At 39.3% G+C, this 27894-nt stretch overlaps 1 protein-coding gene across 2 annotated transcripts in view; it reads left to right on the plus strand.

Moving 5' to 3' along the window:
• Positions 1-12023: 12023 nt before the first annotated feature.
• LOC129764189 (diacylglycerol kinase 1) overlaps positions 12024-27894 on the plus strand; it is a 357758-nt gene continuing 341887 nt past the window's right edge. For both annotated transcript variants that reach the window (XM_055763040.1, XM_055763042.1), the window contains exons 1-2: positions 12024-12546; positions 20289-21406. The gene's annotated coding sequence lies outside the window, so the exon portion shown is untranslated. The remainder of the gene's footprint in view (positions 12547-20288; positions 21407-27894) is intronic.

Here is a 27894-nt window from a genome sequence, read left to right on the forward strand (position 1 = left end):
GTGCAAAATCAGCAGAATCACTATGCACAACACATGGGGAAATTGTTTTTATGAAATTTCCAATGCGGTAGTTTGAACTCAGAAACCTATACCGAGGATCTTTTAACCTGTGTAGGATGTTCCAAATTGATAATTTGTTTAGAAGCGGGTTTGAGATGTTTGTAATAGTTAATTCTACTAGGCACATAGCATTATGCTTTTTCCGGATCGATTCCATTCTACAGAAGATGGTTGTTCGTTGGAATGGATTAACCCACAAATCTCACCGTTCGCCATTATCGAATCGAATTTGTAGCTCCATCGTAGAACCACTATTCTCGTCCCTGTTGAAATCCCATCGCCCCAAGGGACATTTATCGTCAGTTAGATAATCACAAATCATGATTACGTTGCCCCGGCAACGGGTCACGTTTATTGGCTAAGTTATGCCATTGAAGTCACTTCATTTTCAAGCAGAATATACGAGCGAAGCAGAAGTGCACAAAGAAAAACAGAAAGTAAACAATCAAGTCTGGGAAAGTGTCATTGAGACACACTTAACAAGCGGAAGTTTTTATGCGCTTCGCACATTCCCGTATCACTATCGTAATGTCGTGCATAAAATGGAGAAGTCTCGGCTAGAGGGACGAATTTAATTAAAAACATTGTAACTCGAATCTCCTGGTTCATGTTCTGCACGCTTGGACTCTGTTCGGCATGTTCCCGATGAGCGTAGAGCGTGTATTTTTGCTCGGATTATCACCGAGAGCCCGGAGCTGTTATGTTATGTAATCACTATGACGTCATTCTTATTTTGTTGGTATTGGTCTGGCGGAATCGCCGGAGAGTGACGACAGCGCATCCCAAATAAACGCGCCACCCACTCCCAATTCTTCCTTTTTTCCTATGGGGATAGTGGAACTCACATTCACATATGAGTGCGCTAAACTATTTGCTGGCATCCGGCGGAAATGGGAAGTTTTAGCGGTTTCTCCGCTGCCGTTGATAAACATCCTGGATGAGGCAGAGATGACTTCTTCATTATTTGATGAGGTTTCATCTCTCAATTTTATCAGAGTTGTTTGTTTTTGTAATCACGGTATAAGTCTTGAACATTGTTGTTATACACCGTTTGACACAACCGCGACTGCTAGTTTTTTTTTGTTGGTCCTAAAGTGAGCATCAAACTTTAATTTTTCGATGGAGTCAATAATTTTAATTTACCACTCACGAATGAATTTACGTTTACGAACATACCTAATATCGCTTCTCTGTTAACTCACAAACCGAAATATAACCATCAGCGAATTCAATTTTACAATAAAACCACTCAAAATGCTTAATATCGAAGCCGCAAAGTTACATCGATACGTGGATTTTTTTTTTGATTTTCGGTTTTTGTTTCCCTATTCCACTTTCGATCAGTATTCATTGTCATAGGATGGTTTAAATATTACAGAATAGCATGTAGGAGGGGTTCCCATCGACAGAAATTTGAAATCCATAATGTAACTATACAAATCGAACTATACCCCCACTGTCTGTTATACCCGCACTTCCTCTACATGAATACATTAGATAAACGAAGAACCCGCATTATGATTGGTAGATTTGCACACACAATCTGTGCTCTCTCAGTTGGTCATTTAGTAGGGGAAAGGGGGGCAGTTTCGTACAACGCTTATATAAAATAAGTGGTACAATTTTCAACCAAATTTAAAATATAAGTAAGTTAACAGCCCTTCAACCAACGGCTGTCATATGGTTTGACATCTCCTGGTCGTTTGGTTGGTAAATGACTGGACTAAGCGTACCATCGGTACTTCGCGTACCTGCAGGCATAAAATAGACCCCATTCGTGGTCCTTAGCTTCCTGTCCAGTAACTTCATCCCTACCTCTCCGTGGAGCCGGCTGGGGTACGAGTAACCATAGTGAAGATAGGGCCTATCCGAGCGTCTGTTCACCATGGAGGTGCGGCTCAAAACAGCGTCTGATCCCCATGTTAGGGGCGGCTGATCACTGTATTCGTGCCAGCGGGGACTCTAAAAAGAGCTGTGCACGACGGTTCTCCGGCGAGACAGGAGGTTGGTGCAGGCTCTGCAAGCCATCCGTAAAAATAAAACGCACAGGAAAATTCACAAAGAAATTCGAGACAGGAAAATCGGACTAGACCCACGCAAAGAACACGGACTAGAGATTGGAAACTCGGAACATGGAACTGCAAGTCCCTCAATTTTCTTGCAAGTACCCGAATTCTTTCGGAAATATTGAGAGCCCGCAATTTCAACATCGTAGCGCTGCAGGAGGTATGCTGGAAAGGTTCGATGGTGCGATCGTTCCATGGTGGATATACCATCTATCAGAGCTGCGGCAACACACACGAGCTGGGTACAGCTTTCGTCGTGATGGGGGAGATGCAAAAACGGGTGATTGGTTGGTGGCCGATCAATGAAAGAATGTGCAGATTGAGGATGAGAGGCCACTTCTTCAATATCAGCATTATCAACGTCCACAGCCACAGGGGGTCTTCGGGGGTCTTCGGGGGTCTTCGGGGGTCTTCGTAGCCTAATTGGTTGCGTGTCCGCTACTAAGCGAACGATCATGAGTTCATAACTCAGGGCCCCTCAACTGACCATCTTTGTGTGTTATTCTAGCTACTATGTCCACGCAACAATCATCATGTGTCGGTAATCCCAGTCCCTTACCGCTCACATTTTCGGTCTGCTGCATCGGTAATTGGCACTATTAATAACGCAACAAAGGAAGCCTCATATCAACAGTCTCACTGTGAACAACCCATCTGTAAACATTCGAACAATAGCAATATTCTTACGCCGAAAAAAGCGACATGTGTTGTGGATCGATAGAATTAGGAATTCTCTTACGCCTTAACGGCTACTGTGTTATAGATAAAACAAATGTTTATCGATAAATAGCGATACTCTTACGCCTCAAAATGGTAACAGTGTAATATAATACAAAAGTTATCTTAAGATAACAAATGTACACGAATAAATTCGGCTCTGTTACAGCTGAATTGCTAAATGAGCCTAATAAAATAAAACTGTTGTTAAAAAAAAAAAAAAAAGTCCACAGCCCCCATCTAGCTAGCACCGATGACGATAAAGAAGAATTCTACGCGCAGCTAGAGCGTGAATACGATCGCTGCCCAAAACACGACATCAAAATCGTAATCGGTGATTTGAACGCTCAGGTCGGCCAGGAGGAGGAATTCAGACCGGTAATTGACAGGTTCAGCGCCCATCAGCGAACCAACGAAAACGACCTAAGACTTATCGACTTCGCTGCCTCCAAGAACATGGCCATACGTAGCACCTTCTTCCAGCACACCCTCCAATACCGTTACACCTGGAGATCACCACAGCAAACAGAAACACAAATTGACCACGTTTTGATCGACGGTCGGCACTTCTCGGATATCATCGACGTCAGAACCTATCGTGGCGCTAACATCGATTCAGACCACTACCTGGTGATGGTCAAACTGCGTTCTAAACTGTCAGTCGTCAATAACATGAGACACCAGCGCTCACCACGGTACCACCTACGACGACTACAGGAGCCGAACGTTACTGCAACATACTCGCAGCGTCTTGAAGTTGCGTTACCGGGGGTAGACGAACTGGATGCTGTTCCCCTCGATGAATGCTGGAACTCCTTAAAATCTGCAATTAGCAGCACAGCAGAGACCGTCGTCGGGTATGAACAACGAGGACAACGGAACGAATGGTTTGACGACGAGTGCCGAGCGCTCCTGAACGAGAAGGATGCAGCACGCGCAGCCATGCTGCAACGAGCGACTCGACAAAACGTGGAACGATACAGACTGAAACGAAGGCAGCAAACACATCTCTTTCGGGAAAAAAGCGCCGCCTGGAAGGGAAAGAGTGTGAGGAGATGGAGCTGCTTTATCGTTCTCGAGAATCGCGGAAGTTTTTCAACAAACTAAACGTCTCGCACAAAGGCTTTGTGCCGCGGGCCGAAATGTGCAGAAACAAGGAAGGAGGCATCTTGACGAACAAACGCGAGGTGATCGAAAGGTGGAGGCAGCACTACGATGAACACATGAACAGCGCGCAGACAGGAGACCAAAACGGCGTTGAGGAGGACTACACCGGTGCAATGAACAACGACGACGTACCATCCTCGACGATGGGTGAAGTTAAGGAGGCCATTAATCAGCTCAAGAACCACAAAACAGCTGGTAAGGATGGCCTCGTAGCGGAGCTCTTCAAGGGAGGTCCGAGAAAACTTGTAGTGTATGCAGCGGTTGATAGTCAGGATCTGGGACACAGAACAGCTACCGAAGGAGTGGAAGGACGGGGTAATATGCCCCATCTATAAAAAAGGCGACAAGTTGGGTTGTGGGAACTATCGTGCCATCACAATCCTGAATGGTGCCTACAAAATTTTGTCTCAGATCCTCTTCCGCCGCCTATCGCCAATAGTAAGTAGATTTGTGGGAAGTTATCAGGCCGGATTCATGCCCGGTTGCTCGACGACGGACCAGATTTTTACACTGCGGCAGATCCTCCAAAAGTGCCGCGAGTATCAGGTCCCTACACACCACATCTTCGTCGACTTCAAGACCGCATATGATACAATCGACCGACGACAGCTATGGAGGATCATGGACGAAAACGGCTTTCCCCGAAAGCTGACAAGACTGATTCAGGCAACGATGAACGGTGTGCGGTGCAGTGTGCGGATCTCAGGTGAGCTGTCGGAATCATTTGAGACTCACAGGGGACTTCGACAAGGCGATGGAATCTCCTGTCTGCTATTCAACGTGGCGCTGGAAGGTGTTATGCGGAGAGCGGGCTTCAACATGCGGGGCACGATTTTCAACAAGTCTAGTCAGTTTATCTGCTTCGCCGACGACGTGGACATAATCGGAAGAACACATGCGACGGTAGCCGACTTGTATACCCGACTGAAACACGAAGCAGGGCTGATTGGGCTTGGGATCAATGCGTCTAAGACTAAATACATGCTAGCTGGAGGGACTGATCGCAACAGAGTTCTTCTTGGTAGTAGTGTTGTGATCGACGGCGACGAGCTCGAGGTGGTAAAGGAATTTGTCTACCTTGGCTCGTTGATAACAACTGGCAACAACAACAGCCCTGAAATTCGAAGACGCATTGTCAATGGAAGTCGTGCCTACTATGGGCTCCGCAAATCCTTGAGGTCCAACAAACTCCGACCCCGTACGAAGTGTACCATGTACAAATCCCTAATTCGACCGGTTGTTCTCTATGGGCACGAAGCATGGACGATGCTTGAAGAGGACTCACAAGCGCTTGGAGTTTCCGAACGCGGTGGTGTACAGGAAAGCGGAGTATGGAGAAGGAGAATGAACCACGAACTGGTGCAACTCTACGGCGAACCCAGCATTCAGAAAGTCGCCAAGGCTGGACGAGTGCGATGGGCAGGGCATGTTGCAAGATTGCCGGACAGCAGCCCTGCAAAGATGGTGTTCGCATCGAATCCGGTAGGAGAGGAGCCCAGCGAGCGAGGTGGTTGGACCAGGTGGAGCAGGGCTTGGCAAGAATCGGTGCAGCCGGGAGTTGGAGAACTGCAGCCATGGATCGGGATTGTTGGCGAAAAATTGTGAAGAAGATCTAATCTCTCAATGGGATGTAGTATCATTATAAATAAATAAAAAAATCTCCTGGTCGTTTATTTCTTACGAAAACAACACAGTGCCCTTTTTCATACACGTTTAGAAACTTTTGAGCTTTAAGGTACAAGTATTTCCCTAATTCCTTTGTTAACGATTTAGAAATTCTAGTACACCACCTCAGTTAGTAACTAATATGAAATGAAAAAAAACGTGCATACAACGGGGAAATAAAGATCTATTTATTAGATAAAATTATGATTTGTCTTCAAATGGTGGTGGGGCACATTCGGACATCGTTCACGGGGCACATTCGGACACTGTTTAATACCTCATAAAATTTGTGTCTGATTGTTGTTTACTAACATACATCAATTTAGTCTGATTCTCAGACCTAATGTTGGTTCGAAACTACAAAAAGAAAACCGATAGAACCAGCATTAACAAAAATGAGATGGAAAGAGCTATCGAACTAGTTTCGAATGGAACGTTTTTATGATTCTAGCTTGGTCCATTGTCTTTGCTAATTTCCCAACTAACGGTTGCATAACGGGAATACTGTTTTTCAAAGTTCTGCAACATTTGAAAAAAAATAAAAAAATCGAAAATCAATCAAAATGTCATTGCTCTTTTAATTGGAAACAATTAAATATTGCCGAGAAAATTGCACAATTCATGTATCTTTTCCACCTGATGTCACAAATCGCTTACAACCGCTATATGTTTCAGTTATAAGCCCTTTTAAGCAAAAGCTCATAGTTTCCCAGAACGATTGGCAACTCAACCATCCTGGAAAACTATTTCTATACATGACCTTTCAGGTATAGTTGCATCGGCTTATGATGCTTCTTTCAATCTGAGTAATATCCTAGCTGGATTCAAAATGACAGGTGGCTATCCATTCTCAAGAAAGGTTTTTTCGGACAAGGATTTTGAATGCTCAAATGATTTCACCTACTGGAGCGGAGGTAGCAACTGACTTATCGTAATACAATAATGCTGCAAAACATTGCGTCTACAGCACAGATAGTTTTTACTCTGGAAACTTTGTTCCCGGAAAATGTTGAACCTTTTCCAAAAACTTCACCGCGGAAAAACCGCCACTCGAAAACGGAAGAAAGCAAAATCACAAAATTTTACTGGCTCTCATAGCAAGCAGCTTCCTTTCAGACAAATAGTGATAAACAGAAAAATACAGACTATGCTGGAAACAAAAGGAAACGGAAGTAATTGTTGATAAACATAATTTTTTTTTTCATTCTCCGAAAGTGTCCCACGACTGTCCGAAACGGCCCCACACATGGGGCACATTCGGACAAAAAGGCAATTTTCAAAAATCGCATCAACGTACACTTCTAACACGTTCATATGATACCAAATGACAACCAGGATGAATTGAGGATTTTTTTCGGAGCTCATCGTGTTAAAAGGAACAAGTGGCGATCAATTGTGCCCGTGCAGCTAGCGATTTCAGTGTTTTAGTATGACTCTAGACAGCTAGCCGGTCTTCCGTGTTTCAAATAAAACACTGCGTACGAAACGAACAATGTTCACGCTGCTCTCGCGGTTTTGTGTTTGCATCAGGGCCCGAAATCCTCGAACGTGAAAAATTAAGACCGACTCTACTTTCCGTAGCTTCGCGTCGACTAGAACTACTTCGGCAGTCGCCGCCAACAAAAAGTGACTTGATTAGAAAATGAATTGACTAGCGTTGACTGGCGAGGATGACTGATGAACTAGTCCAGTCAGTGGTTATTTTAACTGACGCGACTAATTAATACAAATCTGCCTCTTCATTCAACTGACTTCAATCACTTCAATCAATCGACACTTTCATTTTCCCTCTGACACTAATTTTATACCGGCGTACGCAATCTTATTTTTACGTCCATATAAAGAGGAACGAAAACATGATTTCTGATGCAAAAAAGAACTAATCCCATCATTGGTCGGTTTATTGTCTACCCACCGTGAATTCAAACCAATGAACTTTAACATTTATCAAGTATGCTATAAAGGTTCTCGCGTTAGTATTAGTAAATAGCGTGCAAAATAGCGCACACACACTGCACGCTATTTTATACGTGTGAGTAGTTTTCGTTTAGATAACGCTTGATATTTACAGTTATTCAATTGTTCATCTCATGAAAAATAACATTTTATTAATTGTGATAGACGCATAGAAATATTTTCTATCAATTGATGCAAACATCTATCCGATCTGTTAAGAAATGTTCGAGTTATAAGCATTCGAAATACGGGCAGGGTTAGCACACAACTCGGCAGAACAAATGTATGGGAAAAAGGAAGTTCTTCCAGTTTTCATGATTTTAAATCGTTTAGGGATAAGCGAATTACGTTCACAGCGAAAATAGTTATTAACGTTAACTTTATTTCATAAAAACGTGACCTGTTTTCTGATTTGGCACCCTTCCTGAAAAACGTAGTTCTACGTTAAAACAACTGTTTATCTGTTCTGAACAAAATAAGCGTCAACTGATAACAGAGTTCTTGACAATTGATATCTCAATTTATTATTTAGTGCACGCATCAATTTATAAATTGAATTTATGTAACATCTGCTTTTATTAGCTATTTGAACAAGTACTAAAATTGAATAGAGCGTGGCGGAGATGTTTTGTTATCCACATCAAAATACCAAGAATAGGTGTAAACTTTCCTGAAACATGCATCTAATATTTGGGTATTTATATATTTATTTGGCTAGCATTTGTATCACGTATCACTTTAATTGGCAACATGCGCGGAATTTTTTTTCACATTCTCATAGAAAGCTTTTTTCTATTCTGATAATGTTTTCTTTTCACGGAAAAAAACTATGGATTATTTAATCAGACATGCAAAATGTGCATGAACTCATAGCCTCTGAGTTCATGCCATTTTTGCAATATGCGACAACGGGTGGTATGTTTTGTGCATGATGTGCTTGAATTATAAACATCGTCTTTGTTTATGATGTGTGAAATGCATGTCATCTCTGCATCTTTGTGTTTGTTTATTATTGGACGTGTTTGGGATAAACATTGAACACTAGCGGAAACCATGTTCGTGTACAACAAAAACATGGAATTTGAACATCGCGTACATACTCATGAAGCGAGTCGTAGATAGAAATGCAATCCATTAAAGGTTTTTTTTAAGATTCTCGAGATGCTTATGAACGATGATTTCAGATATCTGTAGTGAATCTGTTGATTCATTTGTTGTGTACCAAGGATTATTATTAATCAGCGTCCCGATTGTTTCATCATCATAATATTTTTTCCTCAATAAACAAAGTACTTTTTGATAACATATATTTTTTATTTAAAAAGATGCTCATATTTACTTTTTTCAATAAGGCATATAAATCAAGTTGTTGTATTTCAATGTTATTTACAGCGAGAATATAACAGAACCTGTATATGCTTTATTTAATTCTACAAAATTCTAAGTGGCACGAAATTTAGAAAGTAGCTTTCATTGTTTCCGTTTCCAGTCTATTTCTATAACCAGGGCAATAAAGATTGAACTGCAATAGAAATCACTCCGACGGCGACTGTATCACAATGATTGCAATGTTTAACGCTCTTTTTAATGACAGTTCCAATTTCATACCAGGAAACTTTGACAGGAATCTCAATATATTTATTACTGATAATTTTTATTCCGATAAAGTTCAAAATACAAAAATCAGGAGGAATCAGGATCATTTCAGATAAATCAATCAAAATTGAATTATTGTCAGGATATCAAAAAGCATTCCCAAAAGTCTGAGAAATCCTGGATAATCAGGAAGGTTGGCATCTTTGTGCGAGTTTGATTGAAAACACCGTGTGAGCAATTATTTTCCGTCTCTGTTCGAGATTCGCATTGATACAGTAATTGCACCGCATGTCAGTTGTTGGAATTTGGTTAGTTTTTTTTCAGAAGCTATAGTCTCCTCAGTCTTTGGCCACCCCTCCTTGTGAGCAATCTTTTGTTGCAATAACAGAAATCGACGAGCTGCCCAGTTCCGAGGTGATTTGCCTATGTGTGAGCATGCTATGGATCCATTCGACTATACAATCATCGAAATGCCTTCTTCTCACCTTCGAAGTCAAGGAACGCACATAATGCTGAAGTAACCAGGCGGAGGGAAGGAATGTTAGCATATTCGATATTCGCGACCAGAAGGGTCGCCTCTATAACGTGGTTCCCTTGCGATTATCATGGGAGGGATAGTGGGGAGAGGTAACAATCAGGATTCACCGAGGTAAGTGATTAGATTTGGTAAATGTGAACTATCGACCACTCGACGAAACGAAAATCCGAAAATCTCATGCGTCGCAACACGCGGCAGGGATTATCTTTAGTTTATCCGAAAAAAAAACCTGTACAATAAATTGGATCTGCTTTATATTTTATTATTTATCACATGTGCTTTTTATCGAAATCCAATCGCGACTGCGGAGAGTTAACTGTGGGAAATCTGAGAAGGTAAACTTGAGAACTCCTCCAGAACCAATCGAACCAGCGATGTGTGTTATTGTTCATCGCGCGTACTCTGTATCGAACTTCAATCGCGACGACTCTGGTTCTCAATAGTTTCAAGTTTTTTCTCGGACATGCTACTACATCCGTTATCCGTTATTCGCAGGCGGAGTTCCTAAACATATTCCAATTATTTTTTGCATAATCTTCGGAAGGTTTATTATTCGTAAAAAATATTATTGGATACCATTACGATTTCTATGATTTGATGATTCTCAATTTCATGGAACATGAATTAATTGTGATATTATTGTGATATTAATCCGTTATATTCATTGAGACAACTAGATCATTTTAACCAGTCTAATTGAACATAGTATCAAAACTCTAAGCAAAAATGGCGAGTTGTTATCCTCACAGATACAGTTATTTATGGATCGATTGGTAATTAAATTGCACACTGTTTAATACAACATTTTTACAGCAACAAGTGTCCATAGAATGGCAGTGCGCTCAACCAAGCGGACGTTGGCATCGTTGGTCTCATTGGCATTGAAGAAAAGGACAGCGTGTATCGATTTTTTTTCCATACATTGTAAAATTCATTACGAATAGTGCTATAGAACACTCCTGGACAAAACCATCATTTTACGCGGCTCTCCCAAATCTATGCTATCATAGCAAAATATCGCCGGAAGGCATACATATCAATCGGAAAGCTTCCCAAACACACGCCACGGAACATGCGCATATTTTTCGTCCATTTCCACGTTATCTGTTCGGCTGTTATTTGCCTATGCGTTGTCACGGAGGATCCTTTTGCCTGCGAGCGCGGAATCGTCCCCCCTATTTGCTGCCATCAACAGCTCAGCTGTTCCAAGCTAACACTTCATATTTCCGCCGTTTCCGAGGCGGGTATCGTGAGGGAAGTGGAAGTGGAATGGATAAAATCCGCTCCTTACGTCAGGGATATTTCTTGTGCTTCAGGGTGGAAAAAAATGGGAAAAATACTTAAGTACTTCCAATGATGATGGAGGCTCAATACGAGGATTTTGTTTGCTTGCAACACTCTCCATTCACTGGGCTGATGCGATTAATTTTTCGTTGCATTTTTGTTCACTTTATCCAGTTCCGCCAAAGATTCATTTTCAGGAAAAAATAGCAGCAAAATTGTGTCAATAATACATACATTTTTAGTCAGTTATCTTCTAGACACATTCTTGTTTCGTCCCAATACTTGTTTATTCGAAGAAATTTAAAAAAAACATACCATATTATGATATTATGAACCTACCTCTGTAGTATAAACTTAATCTCAATAGTAATATCCGAAGAAAAAATATTCTCTTCATATCTTTTCAAAAAATCTTTCCACTAAAAACACAGTTTCACTGTATTTCCCGAGGCAAATGTGCGTGCAACCCTTCATTAAAATAAAAAAGGGAGATCATATTTTCGAATATTTCCAGGTCATTCTGACTGGAAATAAGGAGAATGAGATAATATCAAAATTCGGCAATCTCGCAAGATGACAACAGGCTTGTACCTGATTACGTCAATGGAACAGAGAAGTGCAGTATTCTACGGTACACACAATGAAGCATTTTCCACATTTTTATTGCTCCTGAATTATCCTCTTAAAAAGCAACGCACTGAGCATCGACCACGAATAAAAAAAAACGATAGAGATCGAGGATAGCACGAGTCGTGTTATCATTTGCGCTACTGATAAGCCGCCGGTTGTTTACAACACGTGTAAACATCGCTCTTTGTTTGAGCACTCACTCACGAAACTCACGAGAAAAACTCTCATTCTCCACCTCGCCTCGAATGGGGGGGGAACTCTTCTCCAATTCACAAAAATCCAACACGGACCATTCCGACCGACTGCAGCTCAGTCTCGTACGGATACGCGCGCCGACAGGAAACCGAATCCGTAAGTTCTGAACCAAAGTACCAGTACAGAACCGGTCTGTGTTTAGGTCTGTCCCAAGGGCAGAGCCGTTAGTGGAGTGTGAGTGAAAGTGAAAAAAGTGAAAATCAATCCTGGCAAAACATGGAATGAGTCAAGCCTCTGTTTATGTCCCTTTTTTCCCCCTATCGTTCCGTCGGCGGAAATAGGGAGCGCAGCAGTTCCTACCTGCTGGAAGTGCGGAGTGCAACTTGTCTCGACCAGCGGAAAAACGACCGGGACACAATTGCCAGTGTTGGTGTGAAGATTTCGAGGAATAATAATTGAATCGCTGTTGTTCGTCGCCTTCCATCAAACTCCATTATCATCCGAAACCATCCATATCATACCATTTTTGCGTTCGGTACCGACCGGCCATAATAGGCTGTCTGTCATTTTGGTTCCAACATCCGCAGCGAACGGAGTCTCCGTGAAGGAGGCGATGGCGGTGGTGACACGTTAGGAGAGAAAGGCAGTCTTGCTGTCTTCAGCTCGTTTACGGTAAGGATGACGATGGTGATGGCCAAAGACGATAGATGGATAGATTGCATTGTGTATGATAGTGTTCATTCGAGTGGAAAATTTTTGTTCTACTGGAGGTGGACTTGGCGTCGCCGAAAGGAAAACATAGTGGGAAAAACGAAGTGAAAGGAAAAACAGATGAAAAATCTATCATTCCGTTTCTTCAACTATAAATATCTCCACAAAGTAATAATCGAGGAAGGGAACTCTGAAGAATCCGTGTGATTACTGAGTGGTCTCGATTTTTAAATTCAATTCATGTTTGATGACACTGGAGGAAGCACGATTTTATTTGGTTTCATTTCGAATGGAACTTTCTAGACTTTTCTTCAATTTGTCATAGGTTCGCGTTAAATGTTTGAATCCATTTTCCTAGACATATTCCATCTATTCGTTGTAATATTATTTACTTTCCATCGCTTATACGAGTCGTGGTCTGAACTTATGCTAATCTCTAGGAACTTATTTCAAAAATTGTATCGGTGCAAGTTTTAGCGAGCTTTAAACTAAATTCAATGCTGCTTCTATGATCATTTTTAATCTTGATACATCGGCCCTATTCTGGTAAAATAGTCAACTTTATACCAGTCACTGAAACAAGTTCTCATAGAATAAATCTAAATAATGCTAAATAGAGAATGCATCTTTTTTCTCGTTGACCATAGAGGTAATCATATTGACACTCTCAGGGTAATCTCAAAGTTGATTTTCCACGAAATTACAGCATGTTAAAAATCAGTAAAAAATCGACTCCGCACTTCGTTCCTCTAATTTGTTTGTCGTTTGTATTAAAGCCGACAAATTAACATGTTCTTCTGATAATATCTTCTTGAATGGCGTTAACGTTCCCTGTGGAACTTTTGCCGTCTCAACGTATGCGTTAACTAGCGTCTCTTATTAATACCTAGCTGAGATTTCTTAAGCCAAATAACACGCCTTGAATGTATTCCGAGGGGCAAGCTCTAGAATACGCGTGACCAACCCCGGTCAGAACGAGAATCGAACCCGAACACCCGGCATGATAATGTGAGACGCCAACCACTCGGCCACGGGTGCACTAACTCTTCTGATAATATGCTTTCCTCAAAAATATTCCGTATTCTTAGATGACCTTTATGAAAATCAAATCGAACGTTTTACTGATATCCAGAAAAATCATTTGTATTTTTACGGGGATGAGCACTAGGCAATACATTCTGTCAACCTCAGCGGCCCTTTGATTCACGATCTCTTCATGTCTGCAGCATCCCGAGTCACTTTGGCACCCTTGTTCAATTTTCACTCGACAATTTCCCAATATTTTTCGATTGGTTGGAATTGGAAGCAATTGAGAGGATTGAGGTCTTTTTCGATGTATTCGACCCCATTGTCACGGTACCACTGAAGCACCTCTAGACTGTAGTGGCAGCTTGCCGAATCTGGCCAAGACTTCTCCGGACCTTTGTGAGCCTTAATGACCGAACGATGACGTTTACGTGCACGAGTTCTTTTAAGTGAATTTTCCAATTAACGAGTTTTTTTACGAGAGTACATTTTCGAATCCATTGTATTGTGGAGTTTTTCTGGTCACAGTTGCAAATCCTTTGCCAAATCAAGAACATCCTGGCTAATTTATCAGCGAAATGGAACTAAAATTAATTGGGGACATCTCCTCTGGTAGTGGAGATCATCTTATCTTATCTCACCCTTAGAGTCCATCATTGACAACCTCAGTTTTCCTGTACATTGAAGCAGAGTTACCACTACAGCCAGCTTGGGCACAAGCATATTGTGTTTTGTTTGTAAACAAAACACAGTAGATCTCCAAGATGGCTGAAGAGTGGTTGCTCGCTCGTGATCAGTCTGTCTCTTTCACGCTACAAGCAAGTAATTCCTTTCTGCTTTCTTCCGTACTGTTTTCATATACCGCTCCCCTCACCAACTTAGTGACGAAACGGCCTCACCTAGTACCATAGACCCGTCATGGTTTTAGCATGTTGGTCCACCTTAGGATATACTTCTAGGCGCTTTGGTTATATGCTACCAATTATGACACAAACAAGAACGAAAGAAAACTGCTTCGGTTAGCACTTTATTATACACTAGCTGACTCGGCAAACTTCGTTCCGCCCAAAATTTGGTTTTTGTTATCAATACCTTTAAACATTCACGTTTTCTTACTAAGCGCAAGTTCATGAGTCCAATCGCAGAACTGTTCATTGATTGATCTTCTAATCGACCCCGTTGAATTTACCTTTTACTAAAAAATTCCTAGTACTTCTACCAAAACTCATCATTATCATTATAATCATCATTATAATATCAGATTATTTTCAGAGACAATTCTCGTTCAAGATTTTACAACCACTTGCAAATAACATGTTTCTCCGTTACATGGAATAAATGTTTGATACAGAAAATATGACAGAATAAAGACAGACCTCTCCCCTCTTCTGCCCTTAGAGAGGGAGGAGGAGTGTCTATTCATCATAGAAACGTTTCGTGCCCCCTAAAATCTTCACATGCCAAATTGGGTTTCGTTTGCTTGATTAATTTTCGAGTAATGCAGAAATTTGATTTTCATTTGTATGGCAGCCCCTTCTTAAAGAGAGGGCTGGAGTGTCTAACCAACGTGAAAACATTTATTGCGCCCTAAAACCTCCATATACCTAATTTGGTTTCGTTTGCCTAATTAATTTTCGAGTAATGCAGAAATTTGTGTTCCATTTGTATAGTACCCCTTCCCCCCTTAGAGAGGGAGGAAGAGTATCCAACCACCACAGAATCATTTATTGCACCCTAAAATCTCCACATGCCAAATTTCGTTTCATTTGCTTGATTAATTCTCGAGTTATGCAGAAATGTATGCTTCATTTGTATGGCAGCGCCTTTTTAGAGAGGTGGTGCAGTGTCTAACCACCGTGAAAACATTTATTGCGCCCTAAAACCTCCATATACCTAATTAGGTTTCGTTTGCTCGATTAATTCTCGAGTAATGCAGAAATTTGGGTTTCATTTGTATAGCAGTCACCCCTTAGAAAGAGGAACGGAATGTCTTAGCACCATAGAAACATTTATCGCACCCTAAAACCTCCATATGCCTAATTCGGTTTCATGTGCTTGATTAATTCTCGAGTAATGCAAAAGTTTGTGTTTCATTTGTAGGCAGCCTCCCCTAAGAGAGGGAGGAGGAGTATCTAAACACCATAGAATCATTTATTGCACCCTAAAACCTCCACATGCTAAATTTGGTTTCGTTTTCTTGATTAATTCTCGAGTAATGCAAAAATTTGTTTTTCATTTGTATGGCAGCACCAGGGTTGCCACATTTAATTCTGTAAAATTTTCTGAAAAAATCTGTATATCTGTAATTTTAGCAAAAGAATCTGTATCAAAAAAATTAGAGAAAAAATTAAAATAATGGTTTATTTTCATTTCGAATTATTTTTTACTATTTATGGGCTGCTAAAGTCATATCAATACAACAAAATGAACCATGAAAAGGTTTTCTCATAATCCTCTAATTGTATAATGTTCATACATGGTTTTGTTGAACTTTGCCTTCCAATTTTTCGTCAATTTCATCTTCGAAGCTCGGCCGGTGGCTCCACACGATTATCCCTAAGGTTAGCCTCAAACCACGGTTCAAAAGTCTGGACTTGAGTCGGGACTTTATTCGCACCTTCTCCCGACTCATGTTCAATCACTGTTCGTTAGACGCGCTACTCTTTCGTATTAATCTTGCGACAACAATCTTTGTGTTTGTGGCCAAGGTTATCACGACATCGAGCACGTTGTTTGGTCGTGCGAGGTGTATCTTGTCGCCAGATCGAATTTAGAAAACTCCCTTCGGGCTAGAGGAAGGCAGTCCAATGTGCTGGCTCGGTTATTACCTTGATTACATGTTCCAAATCTTTTTTTTTCTTAAATCTATCGATGTTCGTGTGTGATTATCCTTATATCCTTATTGCCCTCGTTTTCTTCCTTTGCGAGCAACTGGTCCCCTTGCTATAGACAGTAGAATAAGTTGAAATGTAAATACACAATAGATATACGAATAGATTTTAGAATCGAGTGTGTGAGATTATCATTATTGTAACAATTTCCTTACATCCCATCCTTTTCCTGAAAAAAATACTCGAAAAAACTCGAGTAGACCGCGAGTAATCGGTTTTCTACCTTACTAACCATAGAATAAAATGTTTATGTATAGTTATAAAAATATAATTAAGAATTCGGCTTCTTTAAACTTTTGTAACTGAGCCTGTAAAAATAAACGAATTCAATAAAAAAATAAATCTTTGAAGCTCCTATTTGAATCGATACATAGTTCTTCGCCTACAAAATAGAGTCTATAATTGTGGGTGCCAACCGATTTCCGGACATTGTTTTGCTGATATTGTAAAGCGCTCAACACACGCTGATGAATGTTATCCAAAAGTGGCTTACAAACGACCATAGCAATGGTTGCCAAAATTTCTCACCGCACTTTTTGACATCCAACAGGGACCAAGTTATATATGAGTCACTCAATTGTTGCCCCATGAGATTCGTCTTGAGTAGCCTGAATTCGTTATCCAAGCCTTGTCTATCACCTGCTTCAACGAATTTAGGAAATTGGCGCATCAAATCATTAAGGTTTGGCAGCTTGACGAATTTTTTAGGGTATGTAAAATTAATATTTTCAATTGAATTTCAAAGAAAATCTGTAAATTCTGTATCTTTGCTGAAAATCTGTAATTCTGTACATACAGATTCTGTATCTGAAATTTGGTCAAAAATCTGTAATATACAGAATATTCTGTATATGTGGCAACCCTGAGCAGCACCCCCTTAGAGAGAAGGGAGGGGTCTCAAACTATCATGCCCCAAAAACCCATACATACCAATTTACATGTCGATCAGTTCAGTAGTTTCAGAAAGTAATAAATCAGTAGTAAATCAGAAGGACAGAAATCCATTTATATATATATATATATATATATATATATATATATATATATATATATATATATATATATATATATATATATATATATATATATGTATATGTATATATCTGTTCAAACGCGAGTAAATTGATTTTCGTTAATGATGTTTAGCCAATAGGGCACTATTATGAGTATGAGTATGAGAGGCAAAAACGAATATAAACTTTCAGTACCGAAACCGATCATGACGTATTGGTTAGCATGGTTATCTATCTATATATATATATATATATATATATATATATATATATATATATATATATATATATATATATATATGCCGCATTCGTTCATTATAGCAAATTTGTTCATGCATCAGCTATATGAACAAAATGAACTCGTTTGTTATTGTCATCAATGCAATGAGGGCAGTGTGTTTCAAGCTGAAAAAAAGTCCTTACTGGAATAAAATCATATTCGTTACTCGTGAATATTTGTTGATATTCTAAGACACTGATAATGGGAATGTACAAGATGCGGTAAATTAATTATGTAGCCTAAAGATAAAATTACTCCGTAAGGAAATCGCAATTTCAGAAAACGAGCAGGTGCAGGATTGGTAGACAAAAATTGGATGCCCTAAAAAGAATTGACGGTTCTTTCGCCTTTTCGGCGCTTCGATGCCTTGTTTGTAACGTTCTCACTATGCATCACTCCTTGGCAACTGTCGGGCGTTTTTTTTTCTGAATATAATCAAAAATAAGCTTTAAAGTCGGCTCAGCAACGATATGATGAAGGATATTTGGAAATCAAACGAGTTGGTCAAACATCGTGGTGGCAGCTCGAAAATTTAAAAAAAAAATGATAGTATGCAATCTAGGCTCAGAAAACTATGTATAAGCATCATCAAATACACGAATGACTTGCAAATGTAAATGTAGTATTTGTAGTAAATAAATGACTAGTTTTCTAATGCTAAACATGTTTTTGACATAGGACTTTATAGGGGGGTCACTCCACGGAAGACGTAACGATTTATGAAGAGTTTTCAAACGCAACCGCTATTGTGGCATATGTTGTTTTGTATACAGAACATTTCTCCAGCATTTTTTTTGCTTAAGACATAAACAATGAATATAGTAAACAAAATTAACAATGTGAAAATTAAAATGGTTTTTTTTGTTTTACTAGCCACTCGTTTTCCCCCACAACGCAATCTTTTTGCCTACAATTCGGCGTTAACTCACAATGTGATTAGATGCGTATTATGAATTATTCTCGATTTGCCGATAATAGGCATTTATCTGTTGGCAGAATCAATGGGGGGATGATCTAGGAATGATCTTGATGATGATATTGGATGATTTCACTCGTTACTCCCCAAAGATTTGACGATAGCCTGGCTCAAAAGGCTAAAGGTTAATAGAAATTTTCTTAGATTGAAGTTCAGGTGGTTGTCCAATCAATTCGTGCTCAATTCACGTTTTATCGTGTAGGTCTTGCATCCTGAACCACAATTTATGGAATTGTGGTCCAGGATGGCATAATATCGAGCATGTTGTTTGGTTATGTAAAAAATGTAGCTAATGAATTTAACTGGCTGTTGATTCAGAAGTTGGAAAGGGTATACTCACGCATATTTTTCAGGACTTCCATTTGATGTATAAAAAAAGAAAAAAATACAGGTTTTGAACAATGAAAAAAAATCTATTCAAATGCAATTACTGCACACAATCACAGTCCTATGTCGAGATCCCGTCCGTGCCCCTAGGCTCAGACCCATCAACTTTTTCTTTACAGTGAGTATTTCGGATGGTACAGAGTTTTGGAAAAAAGTACAGATGAGAAAGATTTTTGACCCCTCTGGTACAGATTTAAATGTGGCAACACTGGATATGAAGAGAAATAATTTTAATGATATTTTCCGACGGAAGTGCAAAAACATATCTTTGTTCTGATTGGTTAAAATTTTTTGTATGTCCTTCCATCACCGAAATATAAGTTATTTTTTCCGTACGGATTCTAAGTGGACAGTGCTTGAGTATGTTTACCTAGAATGGATTTTGCTACATAACAATGTGTGTTTTGCCATTACACCGTTTTACCATTTCACTGGGTATTGCTTCGTTGGTGTAGGCTCTATTGCGACTGATGACGAACGGATTCTCCAGGCAGTAAATTATCAATCGGCAAAAAAAGGTCGACTAGTAGAATTCAATTAGCTCGGAATCTTCTGAAAATTGAAATCATACCTGTTGTGGAATTCATTGTTTTACATGTTTTACCAAGAAAATGATGTTCCAGCAGAGGTATGTTGATGTGATACAATGACATTCCATACTGTCAAACTCTACGAAAATAGGAAGAATTTTCACCTCTGAGTATCGAAGAGCATGCTATATTAATTATCTTTTGATTGTTACTATCTCAATCATCTTTTGATTATTACTATAGATAATTTGGATTTCACTTCAAAAAGGCAAGTACAGTTTGGATTCTACACATAGATGTGCTGGATAATAATTTAGTTAATATTATAATTAACTAAATTATGTTCCACTATTTACCAGGCAAACCACTTTTTAATTTATGAATACAGGTACACTGTAATGTGGGTATTTTGTCAAAAAAATGTATAAACGAATTAGAAAAATTCATGGCTTCAATTTAATTAAAGGACTGCAAAAAAACAACTTTGACTCTCACTTCAAAAAAAAAAAACCATGAATATCTACACACAAACTTACAAAAGATCATTCGCTTTTAATATAATATTACTAACATTTTATTTCTCCTGTTGTCTACTTGCAGATATCAATCCACACAAAATATCCACATTCGATATTGTTCAGCCAGCATCGCGTAGGTTTCCATAGCGATATCTCATGAAAAAATGGTTCCGAGTTGCTTCATATGTCATCAGACTTGAAAACACATGTGAGCAGTGCGTGCATTACTGCGTGCGCGATCGGGTGCACCAGAAGCGTCTCGTCGTGTCGTTGGAAGAGTATCAGACCCATCTTTAGCTTGAGCTATATCACAGCTTTGGAAAAGCAAATATCCGACCAAGATCAACATTTCACAAGACGCGTCTGGTGGAAAAGATATCGCGAGTGGGGGATAAATTAGAAGAGAGTCTGTGCGATAGAGAGCGCGAGTAACTCACGGGTCGACCTCCCGAGTGCTGCGAGGGTGGATGTTGTATGTGTGTGAATCCAGCACGCGTTTGCGGTTTGTTGCTCCATCAAATCAGTGCTTTCCGTGATCACAGCGCGTTTGGTCTGAAATTTCTTCCGTTCCATCTCCGGCAAATTCTTTGGTTCTGACAAATTGGAAAACTGTGTGTGGGGCCACATCCGAGCCCAGCTGGATACCATTCAACCATACAAGGGTCTGTTTAGTGCTCTGCCAGTGGTCGTGACAAAGTGAGGTGTTAAATGTGTAATTTATGGCCACACTCGAAATTCTTGGCTAATCGAAGATGTTGGGGGGAAAAGTGAACCGTTTCGTGAGTTTGTTTTTAGCTCTGTGAATCTGTGGGTGTTGTTTTCGGTGTATTCCCGCAGGGAAGAGCAGATTCTGAGGCAGTAGTGTAGTAGACGAAATGAGCGTGAAGATTTAATGTTTCGAATGAAAAATTCGAAGATATAATAGCCCGACGAATCCAAATCTCAAACGGCCGCCGAAGCGTTGAAAGCCAGAACGGTCCAATGCGATATGAGAAAATTCTCAGCTGTGAATAACACGTTCTATCGTATAGCGATTTCGGAAAATAGATAGTACTGTGGAAAACGGTCAGTGGTGTCTACTGCGGGAACTGATGTGTTGCCCTTAAATTTAATAGCGGTTTGAAAGGACACAAACGGGTTTCACTGATTTGCTGCTCCTCTGGAACCAAGGAAAAACAAGACCATCGGAATCTGATATCGGTAAGTAGCAACTGGAGACGCTTAAAATAAGTGAGTCATATTAACCTTCCGACCTGCCTCACCGAAGCGTGATTTTCATGGGTTCGTTTTACGATATATCTGTCTGTTTACGACGCCCGCGCTTCGAACAGTTGAAGTTTTCGGTTATTTATACTCGGAATGAAAACAATTTGGAGCATTGGATGGAATTTTTGGGTAAATTTGGTACTTATGAAGAATAATATGGTGTCGAGAAACATGTTGGATGGATATGTATGTTCAGGCGACGTTCAGACGATGTTATATTTGCCGTTCGATCGTAAACTGATCTCGTGCCGTCGTAAATGATTGAATGATGCCTCATTTGACGATTTTTATGATCGCTCAAAGCCCTTAAAATGGAGCGCATTTATTGTGAGCCATTTATCGGACGATTGTTATGATTCTGAATTCGGTAAGAAGACAAAAGTAATATGTATCTTGAATTGAAAAAAAGAATACTGATAAATCTGGTGAATGACAATGTAGGTTGACGAATATAACACCAAAATAACCTGATTATATTTTTTGAACAGTGAAAATGTTATTTCGTATTGTCGTTTCATACTCTACTCTTCATTATATTTATATTTTTATTTATATCTTTCAAATAATGAGAATAAATTTATGGTTTAGGGTTTTGTTTTTTTTTTAATTTTGTTGGATAAACTTGCGCTATACTATTTTTTTCGTATTCGATCATCTTTGATTGCAAAATTTGTACAAACCCCCAAATGTGTAGTAATATTGTTCTGTAAATCGTCAGAATTTTTTCTCCTTCATTAAATTCGGCTCAAAAAGATAAAGAGTCATCTTCCTCCTGTACATTCCTAACCCTTTGCACTCGGCACGACTCTGGAACCAGCTGTTCAACACTATTTTGCGGCGGAAACGTTCATTTACAGACCCTAGTATTATTCAGTATAATTTTGGAACCAAGCAATGTATTATAACGATATTGGACTTATGTGAATTGGTTAACATCGAAGAATATAATAGGAATACCGGTAAGTCGCTTCGTATTTTTTTCCAATTCCAATTTCAAAGGTTCAAAATTGGAAAAGTGTTGGTCAACCAGGTCATGTTGTATCGATCGAAAAAGGTAGGAATCGGACGGAGCAATGTCTGGAGAATACGGCGGGTGGGATATGATCTCCCATTTCAGCGTTTTCAAGTATGTTCTGACTGGTTTCGCGACATGCGACCGAGCATTGTCGTGCTGCAAAATAGCTTTATCGTGCCTTTGCTCGTATTGTGACCGTTTTCCCTTCAGTGCACGGCTCAAACGCATCAATTGTCGTCGGTAGAGGTCCCCCCGTAATGGGGGTTTTAGTTGCTCATAGCGCATCACACCCAGCTGGTCCCACCAAATAGACAGCATAACCTTCTGGTCGTGAATATTCCGCGCGGCCGTCGATTTTGATGCATGGCCGGGGTATCCATACGTTGCCCGACGTTTAGAATTGTCGCAATGGACCCATTTCTCATCGCCAGCTACGATTCGATGCAAAATACCCTTCCTTTTAAGCTGTTGGAGCAGTTGTTCGCACGTGAAAAAAAGGCATTCGACGTCTCGTGGCTTCAATTCATACGGCACCCAATATCCTATCTTTCGGATCATTCCCATTGCTTTTAAACGATCGGATATGGTTTGCTGTGCTACTCCAAGTGTATCTGCAAGTTTGTGACGAATCTTGATCGAATAAAGCCTCCAATTCTTCATCTTCAAACTTTTTTGGCGGTCTAGAACGTTCTTCGTCTTCCAAGTAAAAATTACCACTTTAAAGCCGTGCAAACCCTGTCTGACACGTTTGCTCAGTTGGAGCATGGTCATTGGTCACCATAAACTTCCACCAAAATGCGATGACTTCCCGCAGCTTTTTTCTTCATATTGAAGTAATGAAGTAACACTCCCCGCAAAAACACTCTTGTTGGTACGAAATTCGACATATTCGAAGTGGCAAAGAACTATGTTTTTTATGCTTCAACTTTTTGACAAATACTGAAAAAAGACGCGCAATGACAGTAGCTTTCCAACGAATGTCTGAAAATTTGATTCACTGGAATAATAATCGAGTTACGCCATCTGTTGTAAAACCGAAAAAACACCTAATATATGTTCGCAAAATTTTGGTCTTGGATTGTGTCAAAGGCTGTTTATACTTCTGCACTAGGATTGGGCAATCTTGGATTAATATTTAAAAGATCGGTTCTTTTCTCTCCGATTGACCGATTGACGATTTTTTGGATCGACCATTTGTACTCCGAAAAATCACGACAATCGATCTTTTCTTCACTAAGAAAATTCCTTTAAAACTCTCGAACTGTATATTTTTTATTCGTCACTCGTATTGTTTTTAAATTATTTTTAATCGTGGCGACCGATGTTTTTATTGGCATCCTGAGAAGGTCACCGAGAAATTCTGTTAATATCCCTCGAATAGACGATATATTCTTCAACCTGAGAAGGTCTCTGAGAGAATTTCTGGCTTAGAGACTTATCCTTTTTTTTTCTTTGAATAATAACCATGGATAACAACTCTGACAAACATCCTCCTTAGGGGCTATGGAGCCTCTGCTCTGGTTCCCAATAATTCAGATTCATTTCCGGGCATGTTTCTATCCGTCATTCGCAGCATTCGCAGACGGAGTTAGATCCGTTCGTTCCTAATATAAATACTTTTACGCAATTCCTGGCAGATTGAAAAATTGAAAAATGAAAAATTATGAATCGATTTCGAAGTGCCATTCGACGTGTCAGATTCCTTCTTTTAATATTTGCGCACACATCACCAGTCGGGTCATAATAGGGGAGCTCTTAAGTACCTTCGCGGCGGACAAGGCAAATCAATTGATTGTTATTTCTGTAGGTACGGTTTTAATGGTGTTTTTTGTACTCAACACATCGATGAAAGAAAGCCAGAAAATGCCGAGCTTCTCGTGTCAATTTTAGAACATTCACGGGGGATAAAGAATAAGGATGAGACTAGCATCTTCTTGAATGGCGTTAACGTTCCCTGTGGAACTTTTGCCGTCTCAACGTAGGCATTAATTAGCGTCAGTTATTAATATTTAATTGAGATTTCTTAAGCCAAATAACACGAATTGAATGTATTCCGAGGTGCAAGCTGTAGAATATGCTTGACCACAGTGCGAGTCGAAGGAAATTTCTTTGACGAAAGATCCCCGGCCAGAACGGGAATCGAACCCGAACACCCGGCATGATAATGTGAGACGCTAACCACTCGACCACGGGTGCACGACATTTCTAGACTAGCATAATTCTCCTAAAATTTGAATAGACATATTTTTGAAAAATATACTTACTATTCAGACGCAACTGATTGTATTTGACAGGAATTTCATATAGTTTTATTAATACTGCCCTGACCAGGTTCATATAAAGTGAAACAAAAACTTGATTTATGATGTAAAAAAGTAGTTACACCATTAACGGACGGTTTATTGTCTACCCACCGTGAACTCAAATCAACGAACTAAGGCAGTTATCAGGTATGCTATGAAGGTCCTCGCGCTAGTATTAGTGAATAACTCTAAACAAAATTTTAGTTCACTTTGTCTCCGAATTCAATTTCGTGAAAAAAACATACTGAAAAACGGGTTTATATCAACAAAATTCACAAATTTGTCAGTGTTTCTGAACACAACACTGCACGCTAGTTTATATGTGTGAGTAATTTTCGTGTACGATACCAAAAATCTAGCTCATCTGTAATATATGTCGAACCACATTGAACTCAAACATTGATACATGCATACGTGATACATGAGAGAGAGAGAGAAACGGATTCATTTCAATATGCATTGTCCATTTGACGGGGAAGGATGGAATGCGATAGTCGAATCATAGAGTGAGATAACAATTAAACGTCTGAATGACTGTTGAGTCATGTTGACGGAGAACTGCTAAAGAAGACAAAACTCATTTCATGAAATGATGCAAGGTCATATCAAAAGGCGACATTGTCATTTGCTTGGCAGTTCCGAATAAAATGGACAACTTCGGGCAATTAGTACTTGAGGTTTGACGACATTGACTGCTGGTCCTTAGCGAAAGAACAATGATTTCGATATTCCTTTTTCGCTAATTGGGATTGGATTTGCAATGAACTTACTTATTACTTAGTTGCAGGTTTTCTCGGATACACAGTTCTTTTCCATCCAACGTCAACTAGAACATCATCCATTATCACAGTAGCATCATTCTCGGTATAAAAAACTTTCTTCTCCTCATGAGAATATCCATTCGATTCAAGTATATCTTCGTCGTTTTCTCAGATTATCCCAACATGCTACTGGAGAAGGAATGGAATTTAGCCACATTTCCTTCCGAGGTTCGTCTCAGTTCTTGGCGTACTTTCGCATCCTTCAGCACGGTGGAGCGACCGGAACCAGCCGAAACTTCCTTCGAATCGATTTACTACATTCCACCAAAGAATCGATCTGATAAATGTATGATCGACTGTATTTTCTTCGAAACAAAGTGTTCCACTAGCACAGATTTCTTCACTCCGCAAAACGTTCCACACTTTTTATTTATTTATATATATAAAGGCCACAGTGCAAGGAAAACTGGTTTTTCAAATCACTGCAACGCGCGATTAAATTAACGTAATCTGCTTGTATTCAGAGCCATTCATCTTAATCATCTAACCATTCATCTTAAAAGCTACTACTCAGATGTGCCAACTCCTTCCATTGAACCACTCACAGCTGTCTTTGCGGAAACCGTTAGACGAAATATTATTTTAGAATTCGTCAGGAAGCCGATTGCGAAGTGCTAACGGGTGAGTCATAAGTAGCGGGACTAAATAATGCTGACATAGGTATTGGGTTCAATTCTTGATCGGTCAAGGACTTTTTCGGGTTGGAAACTTTCTTGACATGCTTTGGGATAAGTAATGGGCCTGAAGTATCGGCTAGAATTAGGTTTGGGTTTGCTCAGCTGCGTGAATTGGAAAACGATCCCATCCTGGCCGGGAATTCGCTTGTAAATTCTTGGCTAGTATGGATATAGGTACTAGGTTTAATTCCGTTTTTTTTTTTAAATTATTCACTACGTACAATTCCAAATGAAATTGAACTAAAAATGCAGATTTTAAAAACTTGTATTTTTCATTCGAACGAAACTTTGTATTCCGTTTGGGTTGGAGGAAATATGAGTTTGGGAATTTTTCGACCGAAGTGTAACTTCTGAAAATGGCGTATTGATTTAATAAGAGTAATCTTTGACAATTTATATTTCAAAAATTAAGAATCCTACCGAAATAGTGTCTTAGAAAGAGTTATAGGGGGGTCTACGTAGACTAATTGGTTGCGTGTCCGCTACCAAGCGAACAATAATGAGCTCATAACTCAGAAGGGACGAATGACCTTTGGGTTAAAGTCCCTTTAAAACAAGAACCGTACCAGAACTTATAACTTAGAGCCTCAACTGACAATCTTTGTGTGTTATTCTAGCTACTACATCCACGCAACAATCATCATTTGACGGTATTCGCGGTCCCTTCTCGCTCACATTACGAACTGCTGCATCGGTAATTGGAACTATTAATAACACAATGAAAACCTCATAACAGCAGCCCCGCTGTGTCCAACTGTGAACATTCGAACAATAGGAATGCTCTAACGCCTAAAAATGGCTAATATGTAATATACAACATGCGAAAAATTTACACGATAAATTCGGCTCCGTTACAGCTGAATTGCTAAAAGAGCCCAATAAAAATAAATAGATGGGATAAAAAAAGAGTTAGAGATCATTGATGTCCGAACGTGAAAAAAATACACACTGAGAAAAAAAATAGTACTTTTTTATTCACAAAACAAAATTTAATTTGCAATATCTAAAATATATATTTTTCATTTTTTTTAATGTTTCCATATAAAATAGAAGTCATGTAGAAAATTCAAAAAATGGGCACAAGATGGTAAAACTATTTTTGAGGAACTTTGTGGAACATCGAATTTTTATGAACTTTTGAAACTTCGAATTTTTGTATGTTAACAATCATTTCTAGCCACAAATTATGAATCCTGATGTGATTTTAAAATAAAAAAAAGCTTTTATTAACCTGCTTCTAAATGCAGCCATGCTCGAGTATTTGAAAAAACATTTCTTATTTATTGTTTTTTTTAATAGTAAATAGGCTCTTTTAATATGTTTGTCGTGTTATACCGTCATGGTCATGAAATTTTACGAATTTGCTTATAATTTTCAACAACTTTTACAAATACATCATTATGGTAAAAATATATGTTTAGGAGTTACGTTGAAAAACATTTGAAGATATGTGGGTTAATACAAAACGTAGTGATAATGATGAAGTTTATATAACGAGTAAATTATTCTCCTTTGTATGTGTGTGTGTTTTTATTTTATTTTATTCATTTTAACGTATGACTTTGATGATGATGCTATTGATTGGTTTTGTTTTACTTTAATTTTA

This window comes from Toxorhynchites rutilus, chromosome 2 (genome assembly GCF_029784135.1).
Source record: "Toxorhynchites rutilus septentrionalis strain SRP chromosome 2, ASM2978413v1, whole genome shotgun sequence".
Classification (NCBI taxonomy): Eukaryota; Metazoa; Arthropoda; class Insecta; order Diptera; family Culicidae; genus Toxorhynchites; species Toxorhynchites rutilus.